Source organism: Amblyraja radiata, chromosome 24 (assembly GCF_010909765.2).
Source record: "Amblyraja radiata isolate CabotCenter1 chromosome 24, sAmbRad1.1.pri, whole genome shotgun sequence".
NCBI lineage: Eukaryota > Metazoa > Chordata > Chondrichthyes > Rajiformes > Rajidae > Amblyraja > Amblyraja radiata.
In genome coordinates, this window is record NC_045979.1 from 2,850,545 (window position 1) to 2,878,131 (window position 27,587).

The 27,587-nt window shown below is 45.0% G+C and overlaps 1 long non-coding RNA gene across 3 annotated transcripts; it reads left to right on the forward strand.

Annotated features, from left to right (window-relative positions):
* The first annotated feature begins 5,890 nt into the window (after window positions 1-5,890).
* LOC116986693 lies at window positions 5,891-7,938 on the forward strand. 3 transcript variants are annotated; one of them, XR_004415549.1, is made up of 2 exons: window positions 5,891-7,115; window positions 7,158-7,938. It is a non-coding gene; the product is annotated as an uncharacterized LOC116986693 (long non-coding RNA). The 3 variants fall into 3 exon arrangements; XR_004415551.1 differs by having other exon boundaries at window positions 7,178-7,938; XR_004415550.1 differs by having other exon boundaries at window positions 5,891-7,106.
* The last annotated feature ends 19,649 nt before the right edge of the window (window positions 7,939-27,587 follow it).

The following is a 27,587-nucleotide window of genomic DNA, read 5'->3' on the forward strand; positions in this document are numbered from 1 at the left end:
ACATGGACGTTTTTCTGCCCTCTAATTTCCCCATCTGTTAATTCCCAGAGGTTTTGCGTTGGTGACCAATCCTGTTATTCTGATTTATCTCGCAGTAGAGTTAAGAACGGCCTTCCCAAACCAGCAGGCCCTAAAAATCCCACGGGAATGGGAGAAATAGATGTAAATATATTGAGTTATGGGAAATCGGGGGCTGGACTGGAAGCGGGGAAAACTGGGGTGGCCCAGAGGTGAACTACTGGAGATCTCCCCAGCTCCCTGGGATTCAATAAAATGATGGATATACAAGCTATAAATCTTGGGCTTGTTCTCCCTTTCAGATAGAGGCAGTTAAAGATTAATTGTTTCCATGACATTTTGAAACAAGGAGGGAAAAATTGAAATATTATGAGGCATTAGAGTTTCCACGACAACACCGTTAGCATTGCTGAGTAAAAAAGGTCATTTATATCATAGAAAGTGGAATCATGAATAATGTAATGACCACTAATTAATTATCAATCCTGATATATTGCACATCACAAGCCGTCATAATCCTGGAACCCATAAAAGATTATAACCACTGGAGCACGCATGTCAAAATATCTTTGTTTCTTTGTGTGTGATGTTGAGAATTATTTAAAATTGTCGCAGAGTTGAAGGAGTCCTGGAAGGTTGCAGAATATGTACGCCCGCCTCATGATCTCTTGGTGTTAGCTTTTTAGAACTCCTGAGCTCTTTGCTTTGGTTTTCCCAAATAATTTGGAGGATTTGTGGGACTTTAAAATCTATTTGGCAGCCGGTAGCTCGTGGAGCACCAGTTTACAGCCGCCCGCTGTTGCTGTCCAACGCCAATCCCAGCCAGATTGCCTTGGATAGCAGGAGTGTCTCCTGCTGTCTATCATTTTGTGGCTGTGATGAAGAAAAAGACTGAAAAGCAATTGGGTTAGAATGGAGAGAGGTTTTAGACTACATACCTCATTGACTTTTGGTACCCACACCATCATGAGAGCAGCTAAAGGCTTGGGAGCTGATCACAGCGTGAAAGGGAAACTAACAATTGTTGGAGGTGTATAATGGGTAGTAGAGGTTTGGAGGAATGGGTCAAAAACAGGCAAATGAGATTAGCTTAGCTGGGCATTTTGTTGGCAAGGACAGGTTAGGCCCAAGGGCCTGCTTCTGTGCTGTATGGTGGGATGATTATATGAGAGAGAAGGCAGATAAATGTTTTGAAGGATTAGAGAATTTGGGGCATTGGAGACCTGGCATTGAGAAATTGGAGTGGATCAGGTGGAAGCCGATCGGCTGTGATCACATTGAAGGTCGGAGCCAGGTGACCTGTTGCTGCTCACTCCTATTTCCTTGCACAGCATTTGGTCATCTAGTTCTTAGTGGGATTCCAGAATGTCCTTAACAGTGAACGTAGGGGGCAGGAGATCCGCATTCAGCCTCTTGGACTCGTGTAGCCTTTTCAGACATTGTCTTCTAAATGAAGATGTGGGAATGAAATGTTGTCAAGGCTTGCAGCATGCAGCTGTGCAAAGCAACTGGTATCTGAGAGCAAGGCTTGGGTTAAACCAATACCCATGACACAGTTCACCATAGACGGTGGCACAAGATCGATCATTATCCACCTACTGCCTGATGATAGATTACAATTAATATTACAATGAATGCATGGCATTGAAACACGCTATTCGGCCCACTAGATAGAGTCATAGTGTCATACAGCGTGGAAACAGGCCCTTCAGCCCAACTTGCCCACACCGACCAACATGTCCCAGCTACCCACCTGCCTCCATGCCATTCTTTTCAGAATTCCAGTGGCATGTAAAACATGCGTCTGAATCGATACCACGTGTTTTATGCCCCCTTGCAAAAGCAAATGTAATTACGGGGAAATTCCCTCTTCCCCATCTGGTACACAGGTTAAGTGATCAGACTGGAATCCCAATTACACCAGCCTGATTTTGTGCTCCATTGAAACATGTGTAATGTCAAATCAGTGGGGTCGAACTGGCAATTGATTCAAACTAATCAGCTGACGTGAGTGGATGAAAGTTATCCCAGAGACTTCTTCAACACACTGACTCCCCGCTTCCACTCAAAGTTCATGGAACTTAAAAAGATAATTCTAATAATATCCTCATGTACTTTTACTTTCTAATTCACCAAAGATAACAATTTTGTTTTACTTTTTAAAAGGTCCTCTGGTGAGCGTGATCACCAGATGCATGCCTCTTGGTACTTGTCACCAGATGCATGCCTCTTGGTACTTGTCACCAGATGCATGCCTCTTGGTACTTGTCACCAGATGCATGCCTCTTGGTACTTGTCACCAGATGCATGCCTCTTGGTACTTGTCACCAGATGCATGCCTCTTGGTACATGTCACCAGATGCATGCCTCAGGAAAACCAAAGTCTTTATTCAGCGTGTGATGGGATAGTCTCAGAGGATGGCTTTTATTCGGGTCTTAAGCTACACTGGTTTGTGGTGAAGTTCTCCAGTTGCAATCTATACCCTCACATATCAGCAGAGCCAGGGCACATGCAGACCCTACAAAGTGGTGAAGCTGTGAACCTGGAAGCCTCCAGCTGGAACCCTGTGAGGAGGAACATTAACTGTGACCGGACAAGCCACCAGCTTCTCCCTTCATCTTACTGAAACTTAGCAATGTTTCCAACTTGGCCCAAAATACAATCTCAAAATAATTTTGAATTCAGTAGAAAACTGAGTTTCAGATTCTGCTCTTGATTGACCCACAGTTCACCCATGGTGTTACCTTTCTTGCTGATTTCCCTGAATTTGAGTTCAAATCACTTTTTTTGAAAAACATTTGAACAGTAAATTACTAGCGGAGGAGATGTGAGAGAAGGTGTGAGATTCAGTGAAAGCAAACCCCAAATAGGGGAATATTATGTCAATGAATGAAAGAAAAGATCATTTTCTCCCAAGTATTAAAGACTTGGCAAGATTAATGGCCAGTGAAACACTCACTCAGTGAAGCACTTAAATTAATTCCACGTTTATTGTCCACCAAGTGGGAGAACTTGTCTCTAATACTCCTCCTGTAAGGAATGTTTATGGACAACAAATGTTGCTCTGATTTATTCTAATGTTTATCCTTCAATTGATGCAAGGCTAGCAGTCATAATGATAGAGTTTGTTTTTGATAATAGTATAAATGGCAAATAGTGAATCTACAGTTCATTCCACTATATTATCTGCCATTGAGTCAACGGACATCGTAGAGATGAAACTACCAATTCACTTACGCCCACACCCTGCTTTTGCCAAAGGCATTTTCATTCCCGTGTACATTTTAAAAGAAACGTAGCCACTTTCAAGATCACCAATCACTGAATGTTTGACCAAGGTTACTGCATAAAGATACTGCCCAGTTATCTCAGCCACAGCCCTAGTTGTAACTGTCGGAAACAGAGTTCACTGTTGGGAGCTGTGATCTGTGTCGATGCAGACCAACATGCAGGTCTGTCAAGGTATTTTGATAACTTAATACCAATGAGATTCATTAAAAATGAATATGTTGCATCAAGGTTCCACAGGAAGATCCACTTTAGTAGCTCTTACATCCCCAAACCTTTGTGTTTATTTCTGTGCATCCTCAACATGTACTCTAAGTTTTGTTATGTATCTGTGTGCAGATATCAAGGCTGCTTGGCCTCTTAAATATAGGGTGGCGAGTACTCAGACTGAACAATTTGTCGTTGTAGTTTGAGGCTTTCATTGCTTGGGAACAAGAAGTCTCCTGTTTAATTCTTGAAGCCAGTGGTTGGGTGCCAGACTCTGTGACTCAAGGTGGAGTCCATTCCACAACGATGCCATTGTTGAATTCAATAATTGATTAGGGGTGGTTTCATTGACATTGAACGACCAAATCACTAACTTCAGTAACTTCCATGTGCAGTTTCTTTTCCAAATTGCCCTCTTCTGAGGTAGTCTCCTAGGGTCGAGACTGGCTTGTTCCCCTCTGGGGGTGAGGTAGCTGATGAGGCCAACAGGTAACTTTAAACTCTTCCACATATGGTGCAGGAGGTGGTCGGAGGTGTGGACCGGGTGAGGTGGTCACATTACGCACATGACTGACTTTCCCGTCAGCTGCTTGACTGCCTGTTTATGAATATATAACCATATAACCATATAACAATTACAGCACGGAAACAGGCCATCTCGGCCCTACAAGTCCGTGCCGAACAACTTTTTTCCCTTAGTCCCACCTGCCTGCACTCATACCATAACCCTCCATTCCCTTCTCATCCATATGCCTATCCAATTTATTTTTAAATGATACGAACGAACCTGCCTCCACCACTTCCACTGGAAGCTCATTCCACACCGCTACCACTCTTTTGATTCAGGTGCAAAATGAGGACCTTTCTTTAAATTAAATTGAGTCTGAAGAAGGGTTTCGGCCCGAAACGTCGCCTATTTCCTTCGCTCCATAGATGCTGCTGCACCCGCTGAGTTCCTCCAGCAATTTTGTGTACCTTCGATATTCCAGCATCTGCAGTTCCCTTTTGAACACCTTTCTTTAAAGGCTGGCCTATCAGTAGCGCAAAGTGACAGATTAAAAATCTATTGTGTTGTATCTTCATTGGGCTTGCTACTTTGTTTTGTCATTCTAGTGTCACACAAACCAACTGTATGTGTGCTCAGCATTCGGTTAGCACATTCATGCTAACTCCTTGGTGGCTGCTTGCCCAACTCCCATAACTTGGGTCATTCATTCCCCCTTCTGTTTCTACAATTTCTCTTTTGAAGTAGTTCCGCTTTTAAATGTTTCCATGTCCGCACCAATAGACGTCTGTTGTGAATCACCCCCTATTCTTTGAGTAAGTTCACAATCATCGCTGTCACTACACTGATTCAGCGACAGGTACATTCTCTCCTGAAATCTTGTAAAATTCTGAGCGCACCCTCCACCATTCCCTTCTCTGTGCAAGACGATTATTTATCATCAGATCAGCCTCTGAACTAGGCCGAGCCCTCCAGCCCTCCTCGACCATTCTCTGAGAGAACCACTGCAGACTGTACTACCTCCCTGTAAGCTGTGGCTAGAAATCAGGACATCCGCTTTAGTTGCAGTTAGAAATAGGACTTAATACGAAAAAACCTCTTTTATTATTTGTTCAAATAAGAACCCAGAGCTCAGAAATACTTAGGATTTCTGACCAAAAACCCAAAGAACCAACAGAGTTTTATTAAGAAGCAAACGAATGTTTTGAAAGCACCAAATACACGGAATCCTCGTGGATCAGGAATTCTCTGCAGCATCACGATGCTCCATGTGTTACTAAAGATTTTTTGATCTTGACTGGTCAAGAATATTAGCTTTAACATGTGAATTTCCCAAAAAATAGTGAGAGTAGAACGGTTTAGTGCAACTGAGGCTCAGGACCAGTCTTCTGTCTCATTCTGTTCACTGGACCTAAATCCTTTGCTGCCCCTTCCATCTACTTGTGTTATCTTAGTTCACCTCCGAATGATGAGCCTGCCTCTTTTCCCTATTGGCCATGCAGGAGGAATATTGAAATGGGCTGATTGTTCGATAGTTATTTGAACGATTGAGCAGCGATGTGGGGGGGGGGAGGGAGGGAGTGCTGAGGGTGATGGTTCCCATGGGAAGGGAGTAGCAACCGGTGAACTGAAGTAACGAAGGAACAGAGCTGCCCACATCAGGAGCCGGTTCCCTCTGTCTGTGTAAGAGAAACCATTCTGTCAGACAGCTGTGGCTTCCGCTGACTTCAGCACAGGAACGGCATCTGATGCCCAATGCCTACGTCTTTCTCCCACATTTATTAGAATAGTCTGTCCCTTGACGTGCATAATAGACCAAATTGTCTATTGTATTACTCCTAACATGTACCTCAGCAAATAAAACCATTTAGTGAAAGTTGTACAAAAGAGCAGGTTGCACTTGCTAGTATTATTATTTTACCAATGTAACAGGGGGGGGTGGGGGGAGGGGGGGAGTTGTGTTATGTGTTTCTGTTTATACTATGCTTATTTAAATTAATTTTGACTTCCTACAGTAGCAGGACTTGTGATACATGTTCTTTTGCATTTTATGAGCAGAATCTGTACAAGATGAAGTTGAGTGTAATGGTGTTTGATTGGCACCACTCTGTTTCAGCAGCAAACCAACTCTAAGCTGGAACTGCTTCTGAACTGGACGGGGAACTTTACTCACTACAGGACGGGGCTCGATTATTCCACCAGGTTCTTTTTATCTCTTTCCTTTAGCTTCAAGCATTTATTAATATCGACTCAATGCTGTCACATTGAAGTCTGCCAGGATAGACCAAGTCAGGACTATCAATTAAACAGATCCCAAGTGAAGGGGATGATCAGCCATGATCACAATGAATGGTGGTGCTGGCTCGAAGGGCCGAATGGCCTCCTCCTGCACCTATTTTCTATGTTTCTATGAAGGTCCTTGGGAATTTGAGTCAGTTCCCTAGTGAGTCTTTTGTCTGAAGGAGTTGGCTGTACCCTGTATCTATCTACCTATCTTGCACATACCCTGGGAGTGTTTAATGGTACATTGTGATGGGAGACTTGCACGATGCACAACCTGGGACATGGGACAGTGTGGTGTGGATTAACATTGCATTGTGTGAGGATACAATGAGTGGGGGAAGGTTTACACATTATCTGCCCCGAGTTGTGTTTGTCCGAGGACTGTTTGTTGAGACACTGCAGTGGGCTGCATATAATCCTGCACTCCGACCACTTCTAGAACTCCAGCACCCCTTAGTTTTGCTCATTCAAATCTGTAATCAGTAATTTGTATATTATCCTTTTCAATTACGTTTGGCAATTCAGAAAGAGATAACAGACAAAACTCTCACCCAGACCTGATGTCTGGCACTAGGGTTCCTGGGCAGGTCAAGGTGGGTACAGTGGCACCAGGTGTGGGCAGTTGGAGGTGGATGCGGTGGCACCAGGTGTGGCAAGCAGAGATGGGTGTGGTGGCACCAGGCAGGTGGAGATTGCACTATGTGTGGGCAGTTGTGGGCAAGCGGAGGTGGGTGCGGTGTTGGCATGTGGTAGTGGCACTAGGTGTGGGCAGGTGGAGGTGGCACCAGGTGTGGGCAGGTGGAGGTGGGTGCGGTGTTGGCATGTGGAAGTGGCACTAGGTGTTAACAGATGGAGGTGGCACCAGGTGTGGGCAGTTTGCAAGCTTTGTGTCCCTGGAGATGGCAGATGCCCAGAAGTAGGCGGTGGTTGGACAGCATTGGGCAGGAAGCCGCCTGGTTTAATAAATGCTTGAAGCTCAGACCACACAACACATGTGGATCGTTCAGGGATGGGGTGGGAGGGCGTGAGATGAAATAAACTCTTAATGTTATTGTTCTTCCCTATTTCCAAGGAAGAATCTGGAGACCTCAATAAATAAAACTTTAAGACACATTTGTAAAAACGCAAACAAATTGAAAGTGCACAATATTAATATTCGTTACCCAGTCAGAACGGACGTTAAGAGCAGGCTCGGTTTTGGCGATATGTTATGTACTGGTGTATATTCTGTCAGTTGCTCTACCTCCCCTGTTTAGATATCGTACGGCTTCAAGTTCTGGGTTTGATTTTCCGCTTGTTCTGCTCTCGACGTGCTTTCTTTCCTGCCGGACCTCGCGGCAGCTTACGTAGCGGGTAGTTTAAACTATTATTTTGATTGCCTTGTTATTCCATATGGCATTTGAGGCGATGTTATCAACTTTCGGAAGGGTGGGTGGGTGGTCACGTAGGTTTAAAGATAAGTGGTTTAGGTAATGTTTGTATATTTATCTTAGAATAATTTTGATACTTCCCTAATCAGCGTGTTGTGTTAAATCTCTCGGATGCGAAGATTTTTAATTATTTTTCTCGATTTATTCCTGTATTCATCGTGTGTTTTACCTCAAGGAGAAACCTTTTTTTAAATGGTAAATAGGACCAAAAATTAAATAATAGAGATCTTCACTCCGCGCTCATTGACATTAGATTCAAGGAACACAATCTGTACGTTGTCTTGTTGGTCGTTCATTTAAGGCATCAGAAATGTTTCCAAAGAAAAAATAAGAGTTGAACGTTTTTAATTGAAAGTTTCATGAATGCAGCCAGTCAGGTTCGTGTTTAAATGCGTTGGGACCCAACACTGCGTGGACTGTGTTTTGATGGGGTCTACACCCAACCGCGTTCACACGCCGCTTCTAGCGGTCCCTAGTTGACCCAGGCGAGCGGCTACTGCCAACATCAACTTGCTCGCCGCTAATCCCCAGAGTGGCGGAGCCCAGGCGAGGGGAGAGATGGAGTGGGAGAGGGGAGGGATGGGGTGGGAGAGGGGAGAGGTGGGATGGGCGTGGGTTGACTGTATGGACCGTGTGTGCCCTCGCCAGGAACATCTATTCATGTTACTGTGCGGGGTGAAATGCGAGGTTCTCGTCCTTTGACGGCGCCGCCACGGTTAGTCCAGGCGCTCTGTAACCAGGGTAGTAGACGTGCCACTTCCCAGGGGACCGCTACAGTCGCAGTGAGCATCTGCCAGACAACCCTCCCCTGGTCCGGCTTGGCTCTTGTTCAATCGTCCCGGGGAGGGTCAGACCGAGTCCGTGCCGCGGGATGGGTGAGCTGATCTTGTAGCTGCGAGTCTGGGTGATCCAGGGAGAGGGGAAACAACCGAGAGTGGCCGGGAGGGATCACGCAGCCGCTGGTATTAGATGGAGGGACGATGGAAGCTCAGCACCGCGGACATTAAAGCCTCTGTGTCCGCCGGGCTGGGTTGAGGTGGATGTGTGGTGTGATTCGCCCCAAGAATCCACATCTAAAATAGCAAAGACTTTATTTGCGTGAAGTTTATCACACTCTCCGGCCACTTTACCACAGAGCTGCCTGTCGCCGGCGAGGTCCCAGCGCGGTGCTGGCAAGCGGACCATGTATCTGGGGACTGGTTTAAAATGTTCTCACAGTGGTGTTTGTAGCAACGGAGAGGGTCGATGGGTGAAAGATGAGTGAAGTGAACGAGACAAAGGTTTGTGTTCAACATGATCTTGCACAGGCGGGCGCGGGTAGTCTGAACCAACAGTGTTCACCCAGAACTGGAGCTGTCAGCGAGCGAGAGCCGAACACTGTTTGAGGTTGTTTTAAGTTACCCACTCGGGTGGGCTCAGCCCCGTGGCGAGGGGGGGGGGGGGGGGGGGGGGCACTGGTGAACAGCTTGTGTAGAGTTTCTCACCGCACAAACCATGGTTAAAACATGCTATAAACATGGTAACAACATGGGAAACGTAGTCAACATGGTAAAAGCATAGGAAGACATGGTGACCGTGGTAAACATTGTATAAACATGGTAACGGTGGTAAACAAGGTAACAACATGGGAAACATGTTTAAACATGGCAAGACTGCCCCGCCTGTGCGCTCTAACGCAGCCCATTTTTCACCACAGAAATCACAGCGCAACGCGGTTGTAACAACTTGAGATCAAGGGACCAACTGCTCGATTGAAACCGGTTTCTTTGTATATTTATTTGTCCTGATCTTATCCGATAGCAGGGTCAGGCGGCGGAGGGAGATCCCGCAGAGACTGACAACCATGCTCGGCTCTTTCCTCCCTTTCCACTATTCCTAAATCTTGCTGCCGATGGTATTTGTAAAATTGCATTGTAGTCTGTGAGCGCAGGGGCCGTGAGCGGCCTCGCCGACAGACAGGCACCGCCGTCCCTTCAGCTCTCCAAACATCCGTGGCATCTTTGTAACCCCACCTTCCCCGTCTGAGCAGCAGACATTAAACAAATGTACAGTAGTTTTAGTTGCATGTATTCAGTACTAATTATTGACAATGGCATTATAAAATGCAATAAAAAACTTATCACACTGTTTACAAAAATGTGCTGGTCTTTTTTTGGGTGTGAATGTTAAGATTGTTTTTTGATCAGTGCAACGTTCTGGAGTTTTTCTGACTGTGTGTTTTGTGCGTGTGGATATATTTGGTATAGGTGGGGAGTTCATAAGCGATGGCAGCAGAATTAGTCCATTCGGCCCATCAAGTCTACTCCGCCATTCAATCATGGCTGATCTATCTTTCCCTCTTAACCCCCTTCTCCCCATAACCTCTGACACCCGCACTAATCAAGAATCAATCAGCGTGTGTTTCAGTATGATTGAACCTACTGCCTATTTATAAGCCAGTGTGATAGCACATCCCTGAAGTCCCGCAACTCTGCTCCTACCCAATCTGGTCAAGCCATATTCACACCATATTCTTGTCCCTCATCCTGCTGCAATCGCCCTGAAATCAATTCAGTACCCCAACAGCCCTTATCTTCCTTCTCCCCAAATCATCCAACCACCGCCTTCCTTATCCCACATACTCAACCTCTTTTGGTAACCATTTCAATGTATCCGTGAATCTCACCTGACCTAACTTTCACAATAGGGTAGTGTCCTCTCTCCCGCCAACAACACACCTCTACCTCATTAAATATGCACCAACTTCCCAGTACCTTCAATCCCACCAGTCCATTTTGCTCTGAGATATTCACTAAATGCTGGAGTAATTCAGCAGGTCAGGCAGCATCTGTGGAGAAAACGAATAGGGAGTCAGGCAGGATCTCTGGAGAAAATGAATAGAAAATGAAACATTTTGGGTTAGAACTCTTCTTCTGATATATATAGGGGGAGAGAGGAATTGGAGGTAAGTTAAGACCAAAACAAATCAGCGGCGACATGCAGAGGGAGCAGTGGGAGAAGGTGCAGCAAACTCCTGTCGGATACAAGAGGAGAACTTCTTCATAGTAGGTACATACATTCTAGCAGCAGAAATAGGCCATTTGGCCCATCAAGTCTACTCCGCCATTCAATAATTGCTGATCTATTTCCCTCTCCAACCCATTTTCCTGCCTTGTCCCCATAACCCCTAACAACCTCAACGTATACCTTGAGGAGGTTTCACATTGGGGCAGACGACATGTGCAGGAAGGAACTGCAGAAGCTGGTTTATACCATAGACACAAAATGCTAGAGTAACTCAGCGGGTCAAGCAACATCCCAGGGGAAAAGGAGTAAGTACGTTTCAGGTCGGTACCCTTCTTCAGACTTCTCACATGTCATCAACTTCACCCAAACTCTGGAAGAAAAAAACAGAATGAAAATAAATGCACAGGCTTGAAAATGACACGAGTCGCTTAAAGGGTGAAGTGGAGATGTATCTGCATGTGGTGAAGTACAGGTGCAATGAGAATCTTGCTGGCAGCAGCATCACAAGCACACAGCATCACAACACACATAAGCATTAATTATATGTACATCATGTCATTTCTCTGAAAGAAGAAAGACTGCATAGCATAAACGTGACATTGTGCACAGACCTTCTTGCGAAAGAAACATAAATAAACCAAAGGAATAGTTAGATCTCAAGCCAGGTGTTGAGCAGCCAAGTTGTTGTCTGTGTTGGCGTCAATGTCTGCCAGGCCCTGACACAGCTCCATTTGGTGGGTGGTAGAGCGGACACCCAGAGATGACATGGTTGGCCGTCTGTTGTTCTGCTCTGCATTCACAGGCTGGGCTCTGGCGGAGCCCCCATCTCCACACGCTGGCATTGAAACGCCCAACTCCAGTACGGAGACATAATTAGATATCAAAACATACCCGGGCAGTGCAGGAGATGGGACATCATGTTCTGTTGTTAAGGGATGATTGTAAAAACAACACACACAAAGGCAGTGCTGTTCCTACTCTTCACCAACTGACCCACATTGGTGTTGTCTCCAAAACAGGGAAGAAATTGGCTCTCACTCCTTCCCCACCATTGTTGTCACTCAAGCCTTTCGTTCTGGTTGCTAAAACAGTCAAGTCAAGTCAAGTCAAGTCAATATAGTTTATTGTCATGTGTCCCAGATAGGACAATGAAATTCTTGCTTGCTGCAGCACAACAGATGACGTGATGTAAGCATAAATACAGAACAGATCAGTGTGTCTATATACCATAGACCATATATATACACATAAATAGACAGATAAAGTGCAATAGGCTGTTATAGTTCAGAGTTTGTTTGAAGTTGTGTTTAATAATTGGATGGCTGTGGGGAAGAAGCTGTTCCTGAACCTAGATGTTGCAGATTTCAGGCTCCTGTACCTTCTACATGATGGCAGCAGAGAGATGAGTGTGTGGCCAGGATGATGTGGGTCCTTGATGATGTTGGCAGCCTTTTTACGGCAGCGACTGTGATAGATCCCCTCGATGGTAGGGAGGTCATAGCCGATGATGGACTGGGCAGTGCTTACAACTTTTTGCAGCCTTTACCGCTCCTGGACGCTCAAGTTGCCAAACCAAGCCACGATGCAACACACTACAGCATGCTCTCTACTGTGCACCTGTAGAAGTTCGAGAGAGTCCTCCTTGACATACAGACTCTCCGTAATCTTCTCAGGAAGTAGAGGCAATTATAATGTGCTTTCTTTATAATTGCATCAGTGTGCTGGGACCAGGAGAGATCTTTGGAAATATGCACCCTTTCCACCATCGACTCGTTGATATAAACGGGATTGTGGGTCCCTATCCTACCCCTTCCAAAGTCCACAATCAGTTCCTTGGTTTTGCTGGTGTTGAGAGCCAGGCACCATTTGGTCACTTCTATATTCTGACTCATCCCCATCAGTGATACGTCCCACAACAGTGGTGTCGTCGGCGAACTTGATGATGGAGTTTGCACCATGTCCGGCTACGCAGTCATGAGTATAGAGTGAGTACAGCAGGGGGCTGAGCACGCAGCCTTGTGGTGCTCCCATGCTGATTGTTATCGAGGATGACACATTTCCACCAATACAGGCAGACTGTGGTCTGTGAATGAGGAAGTCGAGGATTCAATTGCAGAGGGATGCGCAGAGACCCAGATCTAAGAGCTTGGTAACCAGCTTGGAGGGGATGATGGTATTAAATGCTGAGCTGTAGTCAATGCCTGACATATGAGTTTTTGTTGTCCAAGTGGTCCAGAGCGGAGTGGAGAGCCAGTGATATTGCATCCACCGTTGATCTGTTGTGACGGTAAGCGAACTGCAGTGGGTCCAGGTTCTTGTCGAGGTAGGGGTTGATATGTGCCATGATCAACCTCTCAAAGCACTTCATCACCACAGACGTTAGTGCCGCTGGTCGATAATCATTGAGGTACATCACCTTGCTATTCTTGGGCACTGGTATTATTGATGCCCTTATAAAGCAGGTGGGGACCTCAGACCTCAGAAATTGAAATCAACAGGAGATTTGGGAATTATGACCATGGGGGTTCTCCTGACATCGGAAGGGCATTGAGCTATCTTCAGTGAGCTGAAGTGAAGACTTCTGTTCTTACTGGGATCCCCCATAATCACAACTCGGGGAACCCCAGAAGGAATGTCATCCCTCTGATTGGAAAACCTATCCAATGGCCATGAGCTTTTCCAAGTCCTGGCATTTAATGCAAATCATTGTCCTGTCTGAAATTATTCCAATATTTCTCAGGTTTGTAAGTCAACAGAACTTAAGGGGATAACCAACTATGCTGCATTCTTTTCTTTCTTCATTTCTTGTCAATTTTATTTAACCATCTATACAAGCCCTAACGTGTTATTATCAGACTCCCCTAAAACCCAAAGAAAGAAGAACTCCACCAGCTTCTTGCCTCCAGAGGGGACACTGTTGTTGCAAACATTCCTTCAGACTCTTTCTGCTTCCAAGGACACTGTTTAGGTCCAGGTAGACATTGGATCATTGACTGGAAGACCTCAATGAATGAGCAGACCTAATTCCAATCAATCTCCAGTCCTCAAGGAATCGCATGGGATTTGGAGCATAGAAACAGTCATTGGGTCCAACGGGCCTGTGTGGTATTTATACTCCACACACAGTTCATCCAATTGCCATATACATCCTTGTTTCTCCCTTGTGTTCCTATCCAGCTTCCCCTTACATGCACAGCCGCTCTCATAAGATTTCAGGTATGGAAGTTGTTCCTGAATTTTTGACTGGAATTATTAATTTTGAATTTTTTAAATTTAGGATCCCAGATGCAACCTCGCCCACAACTGAAAACATCTAAGATATGCAGAAAATGCTGGAGTAACTCAGCAAGACAGACAGCATCTCTGGAGAGAAGGAATGGGTGATGTTTTGGGTTGAGACCTTTTTTCAGACAGAGAGTTAAGCGATATAGACAATGATTTAGAGATATAGAACAAATGAATGAAAGATCTATCTATATCTCTGTCTATATCTCTCGTTTCCCTTTCCCCTGACTCTCAGTGAACTTCTGAAGACAATCTCAACCCAAAACATCACCCATTTCTTCTCTCCAGAGATGCTGCCTGTCCCATTGAGTTACTCCAGCATTTTGTGTCTATCTTCAGTGTAAATCAGCATCTGCAGTTTCTTCCTACACTGAAAACATTGACTTTTCCAAACCACATCATAATTGTATAGCTTGCTGGCTCAAAGTGGGGGGCAGCAGCCCCCACACTGCGCATTTCAGCACTAGCCCTTGCATTTTCTTCAGCCGAATATTGTGCCCCTGTTTGGTCCAGGTCATCCCACACACACCATGTGGATACCCAATTGAACTCAACAATGAGGATCATCACAGGAACAATCCGCTCAACACCACTCCCCTGGCTCCCTGTCCTATCCAACATAGCCCCTCCACACATCCGGCGAGTAGTCCTCACTCAAAGGATGCTCCAAAAGACCAAAAACTCCCCTCACCTGCCAATTCACATGGACATCTTCAACCCACCCACTGCTCGACTTCCATCTAGACGACCAATTTGGAAGAACCCACCACCAGCTGATTTCACCATCCAATCAGCTTGGAAAAGGGAATGGGAGTCCAAGGACGTCCCAAATAAACATCTGGTGTCAGACCCCACCCTACCGGTCCCTGGCACCAATCTCCCAAGGAAGCAGTGGACGACGCTGAATAGATTCAGGACTGGACATGGCCCCTGCTTGGCCAGCCTTCACAAATGGGGCAGCAGTCCAACCCCATGGTGTGCTTGTGGAGAGCAGCAAACAATGCAACACATCATTGAAGCATGCCCTCAACAAAGACTCAAAGGAGGACTTGTCACCCTTCATACAGCAGATCAAGAGGCAACTGCTTGGCTAAAGGACTTTGCATTCGCTAAATAAAATTGTATAGACATCTTGCAGAATAATGTCACAAGATCCTTCAGAGGAACAGAATCATCGCATGGCTATGATTAACATTGTTATGGTCACTGGGTGCCTGGATATGTACCTGGAGCTGGTGGTGGTTGCTATTTAGTAGGATGAAGGGCTAAATAGTCATTAGGATAAAGGATAAAGTAGTCATCAGTGTCATAGAATCATAAAATACAGAAACAAGCGCTTCAGCCCAACTTATTCATGTCCATCTAAACCTTTCATATCCATGAGACACAAAATGCTGGAGTAACACAGCGGGAGAGGCAGCATCTCTGGAGAGAAGGAATGGGTGATATTTCAGGTCGAGACCCTTCTTCAGACTCAGGGGAGAGGGAGTCCAGAGATAGGGAGGTGTAAGAAGTATAAATGACAGATCAAAGTAGACGATAATAAGTAAATGTAGAACGGTTCATTGTTAGCTGAGGGGAAGGTGACAAGGGGGCAAACAATCAGTAAAATTAATCAAGGCCAGTGAAACTAGTTGGAGAACTAGGGTGGGGGAGGGATGGAGAGAGAGGGAAAGCAAGGGTTACTTGAAGTTAGAGAAGTCAATGTTCATACCGCTGGGGTGTAAGCAGCCCAAGCGAAATGTGAGATGCTGTTTGCTCCAATTTGCATTTGGCCTCACTCTGACCCTGGAAGAGGCCCAGGACAGAAAGGTCAGTGTGGGAATGGGAGGGGGAGTTATAGAGTTGAACACCCGGCAGATCACGTAGGGCAAGGTGGACTGAGTGGAGGTGTTCAGTGAAATGATCGCCGAGCCTGCGCTTGGTCTCATATATATGTGGGGGTGTTGTTTCAATGCTGTTTTAATACCTGCCTCGTTTACCTTCTCTGGCAGCTTGTACCATATACCCACCACCCTCTGTGTGGACAGAAATACCTCTCAGGTTCCAATTAAATATTTCCCCTCTCATCTTGAACCCGTGCTCTCGATTCTCCCGGCCCGGTTGGTGGTGAGGATTGTAGTCTGGTGGAACCTTTAGCTTTCCAAGATTTAGTCGTGCGCTCAGGATTCCCTACATCATTGCTGTCTCCAATTTCATTGGACAGATGGGTCAATTTGCTCTTTGGCTTTCAATGACCTGGCTTGGATTACGTTTGGCAAGCATAGGAGGTTTTAATCTTTTGCTAATGTGAGCGCCACTGTTAAAATACAATTGTTTTATTATAAAGTTTGTTCCTTGTCCAACATTCCTTCCAATAATCCATAGTCAGCTTTTTTTCTGATTACTTTGGCAATATTGTACGTGAGGAATTTATTGCACACTATATACATCAATCAAGAATCATATTTTTACAGAACTTTTCTTTCATGTGAACTATACAGTGAGATGGGGAGTCATAAACAGTACTTTACTACTAGTAATCCCTGCCGACCAAGCCAAATACCAGATGCCGGTGCTGTTTAATTTCCTGGTGTTTGAAAAACACCTCAGTGACTCCTTCAAGAAATCGTGTTACTTGAAGCTTGATTCATTTTTGTTCCTGACAATATTTATGCTTCACCAACTCATTTGACAAACTGCAGACAGAGTTAAAGGTACTCTTCCCACCCCTTCTAATGTTTTGGAAGCAGAGGCTTCTACATCCACACCCGCTAGCGACCGTCTCTTGTGCAGGAGGGAACTGCAGGTGCTGTTTGGACACAAAATGCTGGAGTAAATCAGTGGGACAGGCAGCATATCTGGATAGAAGGAATGAGTGATATTTCAGGAAAGAGACCTTCAGACTGAGAGTCATGGGGAGAGGGAGACACAGAAGAGTAAGGTGTGAAAATGAGGGATAAAAGATGACGAAGGTAAAGGAAAATGTAGAATAGAACATTGTTAAGGGCCTGTCCCACTTTCACGACCTAATTCACGACCTTTTTTACTCGTGGCCATTTTTCATCATGTTAAAAAAACGCCCCGACCTACTTGATGCCACGAGTACCTACGACTGGCATCGCGGCCTGCTACGACCTACCTACATTCTCCTACGACCTCCTACGACCTCATGACGACCATGATGCGAGTATGAGTTAAGGGCAAACTCAGCAGAGGTCGTGAATTAGGTCGTGAAAGTGGGACAGGCCCTTTAGCTGGGGCTGTGACCACGAGGCAAAGATAAAATGTAATCAGGAGGACAGTCAGACTGGTCGGAGAACTAAGGTGGGGAGGGGTGGAGCGAGAGGGACAGCAAGGGTTATTTGAAGTCAGAGATATTCGATATTCATACTGCTGGGGTGTAAGCTGCCCAAGCAAAATAGGAGACGTTGTTCCTTCTCATGCCTTGTTCAAATAAGAGGCAGATTTTGGTTGCACGTGTTGGACAAGATAGCGGGTACTTTCTGCAGCCTGACCTGGATGTTCCTGTCGGGGCTGAGAGTAATCAGAAAATGTCACCCACCCCCCCACCCCCCTTCCTTCTTGCTATGTTGTGAATAATTTTGGTTAACCAAATCTCTCAAACTCAGGTTTCAAATGAACAATTGTGTCACAGCAAGTAAGTAAGTGATGAAGCTCTGCTCAGTGCTATGATGATTGAATTTCTACTCTTTGCTGAAGTGTTTCTGATCTTCACACCTGAAGAGTCTGGTTCATGTTCTTTGACTGTTCCTTGTTAACTCCTCCACAATCCGTAGACATTGTTTCTATCAGTTCCCCTGAAGGTATTTAAAACTTCAATCAAATCATCAATATGTTTTCTAAATTCAAAAAATACACTCTTTATTTGTGTGATTGTTATTTAACCCTTGGGTCCAAGTAATATTTTGGTAAATCCATGTTGCAGTTCAGTAGGTCATCCCAAGATGCAGACGCTGGCATTCCCCACAGATCGACGTGTCACCTGACCAGGTAATGCTGTACCGCACCTTCTGGTAAAGCTTTTCACTATACCAGTGAACGTGACAATAAACTAAACTAATCCTTCATTTCCACAAGCTTCAATATCAACTACATAGATACATAGAAACATAGAAAATAGGTGCAGGAGTAGGCCATTCGGCCTCTCGAGCCTGCACCACCATTCAATATGATCATGGCTGATCATCCAACTCAGTATCCCGTACCTGCCTACTCTCCATACCCCCTGATACCTTTAGCCACAAGGGCCACATCTAACTCCAGCAACTAATAGTCTCTTATGAAGGATTTTATCAAATGCCTTCTTAAGGTCCTTACAATTAACATCAATAACACATTGAACCATCTGTTCAAATTATTTTGTTTAAGAAGGAACTGCAGATGCTGGAAAATAGAAAGTAGACAAAAGTGCTGGAGAAACTCGGTGGGTGCAACAGCATCTATGGAGCGAAGGAAATAGGCAGCGTTTTGGGCCAAAACCCTTCTTCAGAATTTATTTTGTCAGGTTGGCAAGGCACGGGATAGGCTCTACCAATCCATGGTGGCTCTACACACTGTGCAGCTAGTTGCTCTATCCTTAATTTTAGACTTTGATCATTTCCTAGCAATAGACCTTAAATTAACTGGAATATTATATTATAAGAAAAAGGAACAGTTCTTGAATTTGGAGAACTTTGGAAAATTAAGTACTGCACATCCGCAATCAACTTCCTCAGCAAACATCTGGTCTTGTATATGTCATTGTGCAATGTCACCTATTTCTGTTATATCATTAAAAATATTATTAATGGTCCTCTCCCTAATTTAATATGGAGTATGAAGGAACTGCAGATGCTGGTTCAAATCGATGATAGACACAAAAAGTTTGAGTAACTCAGCAGGACAGGCAGCATCTCTGGAGAGAAGGAATGGGTGACGTTTCGGGTCGAGACACTCCTTCAGACATCTGAACAAGGGTCTCGACCCGAAACGTCACCCATTCCTATTTTAATATTAGTTTTGTTGGTTTGACTGGAATGCCGTCCTCCAAAGTCTACACAAAAATCCACAATTTAATTGTTTTTACTGTAAATTATACTTTAAAATGCTCACTCCCTGTCTTCCCCATTATATTTGTTATCACTTGATATTGATTTTAATATTCTTTGCAATTTTTTTACCTTTCTTTTTTTGTGCATTGTTGCCTTTTTGCCTTGATATAATGTGTTACTTTTAGATTTATGATGTGCCTTAACTCTTTAGTTGTCAATATGTTTTTTATTCCCTAATAAATTAGAGTGATATTAGTGCTGCTTTAGATACAGTAACCTTGAGTTACCTACACTTGAATGTTGTTATTGGGGATTTCAACAGCCACAGCACCTCACTGGGCTATAAAGAAACCAATGAGGATGGTAATCTTGTCGTGGGTTAGGCAGAAGCACATCATCTTGACTAATTCATGATGCCAAACTTCCTCCTACATTCAATAGTTGCCGATGGAATAAAAGTTATAATCCAGACCTGGATCTGCAGTTCCTTCTTCCACAATATCCAGACATAGAAACATAGAAACATAGAAAATAGGTGCAGGAGGAGGCCATTCGGCCCTTCGAGCCAGCACCGCCATTCATTGTGATCATGGCTGATCTTTCCCTATCAATAACCCATGCCTGCCTTCTCCCCATATCCCTTGACTCCACTAGCCCCTAGAGCTCTATCTAACTCTCTCTTAAATCCATCCAGTGACTTGGCCTCCACTGCCCTCTGTGGCAGGGAATTCCACAAATTCACAACTCTCAGGGTGAAAAAGTTTTTTCTCACCTCAGTCTTAAATGACCTCCCCTTTATTCTAAGAGTGGCCCCTGGTTCTGGACTCGCCCAACATTGGGAACATTTTTCCTGCATCTAGCTTGTCCGGAACTGGTCTTTACAAGTGACCGAATAACATGTCAAAGCAAAAAACTAGTCTTAGAGCCAATACCACTCGCACAACACAGACCAATCATCATTGGCATTACTGCTGTTGTGGTACTTCAGAGTGTTCCTCTAAGATGGCGTTTCAACTTTCAACAAGCTGATTGGGAGCAGTTTGCCAGAAATCTGGATGGAGCCCTATCTGATCTCGAGCCAATCTCACCAATCTATGATCAGTTCGTCAAAACAATGCAAGACATTTCTAGAAAGTATATTCCACGTGGATGTAGGGAATACTATACAGTGCATTCAGAAAGTATTCACACCCCTTCACTTTTTCCACATTTTGTTACATTAGTGCCTTATTCTAAAATGGATTAAATCCATTTTTTAAATCATCAATTTACACACAATACCCCATAATAAAAAAGCAAAAAGAGCTGTTTAGAAATTTTTGCAAAGTAATTAAAAAGAAATAACTGAAATATCCCATTTACATAAGTATTCAGACCCTTTACGCAGAACTTTGTTGAGGCACCTTTGGCAGCGATTATAGCCTCAAGTTTTCACAGACTTGTCACAAAGCCACTCCTGCATTGTCTTGGCTGTGTGCTTAGGGTCATTGTCCTGTTGGAAGGTGAAGTCTGAGGTCCAGAACGTTCTGGAGCAGGTTTTCATCAGGGATCTCTCTGTAATTTGCTCCATTCATCTTTCCCTCTAGATCCTGACTAGTCTCCCAGTTCCTGCCTCTGAAAAACATCCCCACAGTATGATGCTGGTACCAACATGCTTCACCGTAGGTATGGTATTGGCCAGGTGATGAGCGGTGCCTGGTTTCCTTCAGGTCAAAGAGCTCAATCTTGGTTTCATCAGACCAGAGAATCTTGTTTCTCATGGTCTGAGAGTCCTTTAAATGCCTTTTGGCTGTCATGTGCCTTTTACTGAGGAGTGGCTTCCGTCTGGCCACTCTACTATAAAGGCCTGATTGGTGGAGTGCTGCAGATTTAGTTGTCCTTCTGGAAGTATCTCCCATCTCCACAGAGGAACTCTGGAGCTCTGTCAAAGTGACCATCGTGTTCTTGGGCACCTCCCTGACCAAGGCCCTTCTCCCTCAATTGCTCAGTTTGACTGGGCAGCCAGCTCTATGAGGAGTCCTGGTGGTTCCAAAGTTCTTCCATTTAAGAATGACGGAGGCCACTGTGCTCTTCGGGACCTGCAATGCTGCAGAAATTGTTTTATACCCTTCCCCAGATCTGTGTCTCGACACAATCCTGTCTCGGAGGTCTACGGACAATTCCGTCATCCTCATGGCTTGGGTTTTGCTCTGACATGCACCGTCAACTGTGGGACCATGTGTGTGCCTTTCCAAATCATGCCCAATTAATTAAATTTACCACTGGTGGACTCCAATCAAGTTGTAGAAACATCTCAAGGATAATCAATGGAAACAGGATGAATCTAAGCTCAATTTTGAGTGTCATAGCAAAGGATCTGAATACTTATGTAAATGTGATATTTCAGTTATTTCTTTTTAATTACTTTTCAAAAATTTCTAAACACCTGTTTTCGCTTCTTCATTCTGGGGGATTGTGTGTAGAGGTTGAGTAGGCTGTGTCTCTATTCCATGGAGCGCAGGAGGATGAGGGGTGATCTTATAGAGGTGTACAAAATCATGAGAGGAATAGATCGGGTAGATGCACAGGGTCTCTTGCCCAGAGTAGGGGAATCGAGGACCAGAGGACATAGGTTCAAGGTGAAGGGGAAAAGAATCCGAGGGGTAACTTTTTCACACACAGGATGGCGGATGTATGGAACAAGCTGCCATGGGAGGTAGTTGAGGCTGGGACTAGCCCATCGTTTAAAAATCAGTTAGACAGGTACATGGATAGGACAGGTTTGGGACCAAGCGCAGGCAAGTGGGACTAGTGTAGCTGGGACATTGTTGGCCGGTGTGGGCAAGTTGGTCCAAAGGGCCTGGTTCCACATAGTATCACTGTGACTCTATGTCACACCAACTGTCAAAAGACTCCAGGTATGGAAGTTGTTCCTGTTTTTATGACTGGAATTATTAATTTAATATTTTTTATTTATATTCACAGATGCAGCCTTAATCACAACTGAAAACATTTAAGATAGGCACAAAGTGCTGGAGTAACTCAGCGGGACAGGCAGCATCTCTTGAAAGAAGGAACGGGCGATGTTTCAGGTCGAGACCCTTCTTCAGACTGAGTCAGGGGAAAGGGAAATTAGAGATATAGATGGCGATATAATATAGAACAAATGAATGAAAGACCTCTCTATATCGCTGTCTATCTGTTAATCTTATGCAAACCATACTGCACAGGCAATGGGTCAGAAACTGCTTCCAGACAGTTGCACCTCCATCAGCGAGATTAAATCATCACAAGATGGACTTTCATTCTAGGATTTAGGGTGAAGAGAATAGTGGGTGAGGAACCTTTCCGCCTCCTCGCTTGAGTGTGTTTGGTCCAATTGTATTTGTAATAAATAGCACCTTTTGTCGAAGTGGACCGATTTTCTCTGGCAGATAATAAAACGGAGCATGTGGCAAACAATCTTTTATCTGGGTCAGAGGATTGAAAGTGAACGATAACCCTCAGCGAGAACAGCAGGGCCTCTTGACAAAGCAGCGAGGGAGAGAGAAAACACAACTTGTCCTGTAACCCGCCTCAACTCAAATAACACATTATTAAATGCTCTTCAATATCAATTCAGAACCGTTCAAAGGAAAATTCAATCTTGGACCAGTCTTATTGATGTGTGAAGTCATGTGGCTGCAGAACAAAGGAGTTTATTGTGACTGATTAGAACCAAGGCCCTCGACATCCAGCGCCATGTGACACAGACATACACACAGCAGGCAATTTCAGCCGGCACACATTTCAACTCCTGTTGCCATTCTCACCGGGAGTCTGGCCTGCTACTGCCACTGGCTGGTGAAGTGAAACCGGCCCAGTTTACTCTTGGTGGAGTTGCCTTCTGCATCAATCACATTGTTGTCGCAGGCAACAATAAGAACAACCACCTACATTTTGTGTAGCATGATTAACATGGCAAAGCCAAGCGGCTTCAGAGTAACACAAGGCGATTCTTGTGCAAGTAACTGGCCTCCCTTTCACGCCCGAGTCCCCCGCCACTGGACGTCTGAAGAAGGGTCCCGATCCAAAACGTCATCTATCCATGTCTCCAGAGATGCCGTTTCACCTGCGCTCCATAGATGCTGCTGCACCCGCTGAGTTTCTCCAGCATTTTTGTGTACCTGCCGTTTGACCTGCTGAGTTACTCCAGCACTTTGTAAAACGCTACCTATCCATGTTCTCCATTGATGCTGCCTGACTTGCTGAGTTACTCCAGTACTTTGTGAAACGTTACCTATCCATGTTTCCAGAGAGGCTGCCTGACCCGTTGAGTTACTCCAGCATTTTGTGTCCATTGGGTGGTGGTCTTCCAGGATGAATTTTCTTGGCAGAGACTCGGATGTCATGTAATTGGTCATGCCAAAGTATATAGATCGGGAGTTTGATACCTAATCATCACTGACTTTAACCACAGCGCAATTACGGTGGCCTGAGCCTGAAACTAGAGATAATAAGGTGATGGAAACCAAGGAAGAATGTGTAGGAAGGAACTGCAGATGCTGGTTTACATCGAAGATAGACATAAAATGCTGGAATAACTCAACGGAACAGGCAGCATGTCTGGAGAGAAGGAATGGGTGACATTTCAGGTCGAGACGCTTCTTCAGACTGAGTCAGGGAAGAGGGAGACACAGAGATATGGAACGGTATGGTGTGAAAATGAGAGATCAAAGGGGACGAAGCTCAAGGAAAATGTAAAATAGATCATTCTTAGCCGGGGGAAGGTGGCAATGAGGCATACAAAGATAAAATTTAATCAGGAGGACAGTCAGACTGCTTGGAGAACTTGGATGGGGGAGAGATGTAGAGAGAGGGAAAGCAAGGGTTACGAAGTTAGATATGTCAATATCCATGCTGCTGGGTTGTAAGCTACCCAAGCAAAATATGTGGTGCTGTTCCTCCGATTTGCGTTGGGTCTCACTCTGACAGTGAAGAAGGCCCAGGACAGAAAGGTTAGTGTGGGAATGGGAGTTAAAGTGTTAAAGGAGGAATGTACCACCTGACACAACTGCTCCTTGTCTTTCTCTTTCTCCTCTCCCACTCCCACCCATTCGCCTTGTCTCTTGCCGCTTCCCTTCTCAATTCCACACCTACCCGTTGTTGCCCTTGCATTCTGATAGAAAGCTCAGTTATCTCATCTCTCTGCCCTTCCTCTGCCCAGAGTAAAGTACAAGAACCTAAGAGGTTTTTCAATCGCTTTTGCCTCTCAGCTTTGTTACAAACCTTTTCTACACACTTTCCTAATGCTTCTATAAAGAGTATTCACTAACTCCTCTGCTTATTAATTATCACATTTCAGTAATGACATCCAGTGCTTGGTTTGCCTTAATGTTAACCTTACATTCTTTATTTTAATGGCTACTTGTTAAATGCTCCGTTCAGTTGACACTTGACTGTACATCTACAGCCCCGTTAGTTAGAGAGGCCACGGACTTTGACCCAACTATCTTGAAGGAATGGCCAAAATATGTTTGGGTGGTAGGGAGAAGCTGAACGTGGTGCCCCCACAATGCCCTGTGTTGACATTGCAAAGGTACTTTGCGCAATAGTTTTACTGAGAGAGAGAGTGATCAGTTGGAAATACATTGCAACAGCTAATAGAATCAGCAATGAAGCAACACATTCCAGACAACAATCACAAGGCTATTATTAAAAGGTTGTTTCTCAACAGCGAGTGATTCTCTGGAATGTGATGCTTGGCTTTGCTCATCTACTTGCATGGATGAAGCAATTTTGCTCAGAGTTCAGCCGTCAGACCTTATTCAAATTCACTGTCTAGACTGGTGTCTTAAACTTCTCAGGAATTAATGTTCCCAATTCTGAGGGACTACTGACCATTAATGATGGTGATACCCTGAATTAGCTAGTGGATGCAGTGAACATTCCTGAGCTGTGGGGTCTTGCTCTGCAATTCCTCTGTATGAAGAGAGTTGCCACTGACCATGGTGGCCTGGTCCTGCTAAATCCATGTTCTTCTAACATTCCTGAGTCATAGAGGTTCATTACATCTTTAAAATAAATTGAAGATAGACACAATAAGATGGAGTAACTCAACGGCTAGGCAGCATCTCTGGAGAAAAGGAATATGTGACATTTCGGGTCGAGACCCTTCTTCAGATTAGGAATCAGGGGAAAGGAAATGAGAGATATTGATGGTGATATCGAGAGATATAGAACAAATGATTGAAAGATATATAAAAAAGCAACAATGATCAAAGAAAGGGTCCATTGTTGGCTGTGGACGGTGGTAATGAAATGCCAACAATGAAACTCAACCAGATGACAGTGAAACTAGTACGAGACTAGGGTGGGGAAGGGACAGAAAGAGAGGCGATGCAAGGGTTACTTGATGTTATAGAAATCAATATTCATACCAAAGATAGGCACAAACCGTTGGAGTAACTCAGCGGGTCTGGCAGCATCTCTGGAGTAAAGGCCCTGTCACACAATGCGAGTTTACCCAAGAGCTCTCCCGAGTTTAAAAAAAAATCAAACTCGTGGTAAGTACGTAGAATGTACGTAGCGGGTACGTCGGAGCTCGTGGATGTCTCGTTGTGGCTCGTAATGCTAACGGCAGGCACCCTGGAAACGTGGAAACTCGTGAAGTTTTTTCAATGGTGTGAAAAATGTCCAAGAGTAAAAAAATACTCGTGATGAAGTACCAGGAGTTTGATTTTTATTAAACTCGGGAGAGCTCTTGGGTGAACTCGCATCCGGGGACAGGCCCTTAAAGGAATTGGTGATGTTTTGGGTCAAGTCCCTTTTCAGACATATTCATACTGCTGGGGTGTAAGCTGTCCAAGTGAAACATGAGGTGCTGTTCCTCCAATTAGCAATTTTCCTCCTTCTGACAATGGAGGAGGCCCAGTCAGTATGGGAATGGTAAGGGGAGCTAACGTGTTTGGCAACCAGGAGATCGCACAAGCAAAGGCGGAATGAGCGAAGGTGTTCAACGAAATGATCGCCCAGTCGATGTTTGGTCTCGCCAATGTATAAGAGTCCACACCTGGCAGGAACAATGGATGAAGTAGATGAAATTGGAGGAGGTGCAAATGAAACTCTGCCTCACCTGAAAGGACTGTTGGGGTCCCTGGACTGAGTTCAGGGAGGAGGCATTCCCTAGCAGGAATGACAGTGGAACAACAATGGCAGAAATTTCTGGGAATAATACAGAAGGTGCATGATCAGTTCTTTCCAAAGTGGAAGAAAGATTCTAAGGGGAGTAAGCGGTGACCGTGGCTGACAAGGGAAGTCAGGGTCAGTATAAAAATAAAAGAGAAGAAGTACAACATAGCAAAGGTGAGCGGGAAGCCAGAGAATTGGAAACTTTTAAAGAGCAACAGAAGATAACTAAAAAGGCAATACGGGGAGAAAAGATGAGGTACGAAGGTAAGCTAGCCAAGAATATAAAAGAGGATAGTAAAAGCTTCTTTAGGTATGTGAAGAGGAAAACATTAGTTAAGACAAATGTGAGTCCCTAGAAGACAGAGACAGGTGAATTTATTATGGGGACCAAAGAAATGGCAGATGAGTTGAACAGGTACTTTGGATCTGTCTTCACTAAGGAGGATACAAACAATCTCCCAGATGTAATAGTGGCCAGAGAATCTGGGGTGACGGAGGAACTGAAGGAAATTCACATTAGGCAAGAAATGGTGTTGGGTAGACTGATGGGACCGAAGGCTGATAAATCCCCAGGGCCTGATGGTCTGCATCCCAGGGTACTTAAGGAGGTGTCTCTAGAGGTTGTGGATGCATTGGTGATCATTTTCCAATGTTCTATAGATTCAGGATCAGTTCCTGTGGATTGGAGGGTAGCTAATGTATCCCACTTTTTAAGAAAGAAGGGAGAGAGAAAACAGGGAATTTTACTTCGGAGTCACGTGAGTTACTACGTGAAGAGCCCGCTCAGCACGCATGCGCGCCATTGCGTTCACGCAGGCAACAGCGACGCAGCGGGAGTCAGGCGCTCCCGCTACGAGCCTGAAGGAAAGGAACGTTAGGTAAGTACTTACCTTCAGTTTAAACTAGCGACTTTGCATTTGTTTTTGTTCCAGGGGGAGCAAAGCAGCAGAGGGAAGCGGCCCCCGTTCGACTCCAGGGAAGGAGCCGACAGTGGAGGGGGGAGAGGCGGCAACGGGACCGCACACACTGCGGTCCACAGACACGGGCGCTGCGCTGATGCCCAGTCCGCTAAAACAGCTGTCTGACCAACAGCAGCGGACTGGAGGGAAATTCAAAAACCGGCCGGCACCCCTGCAGACTCCCGACAAGGAGACTCGCCGCCCGAGAACCGCTGAAATGCCGCCCGAAAACGGCAGACAGCCTCTAACAGCAAGGTCAGGACCAACCTCAGGCTGGAGACAGACACGGAAGATGGGATCAGCACTTCAAACAAGAAACAAGAGTGTCTGTTACTCCAAGCCAGAGGAAGGTCATGGAGCTAAAAACTCCAGCGAGACTTGCCTCAGGAGCAGGGGCAAGTCCGCCAAGGGAGCTAACACTCC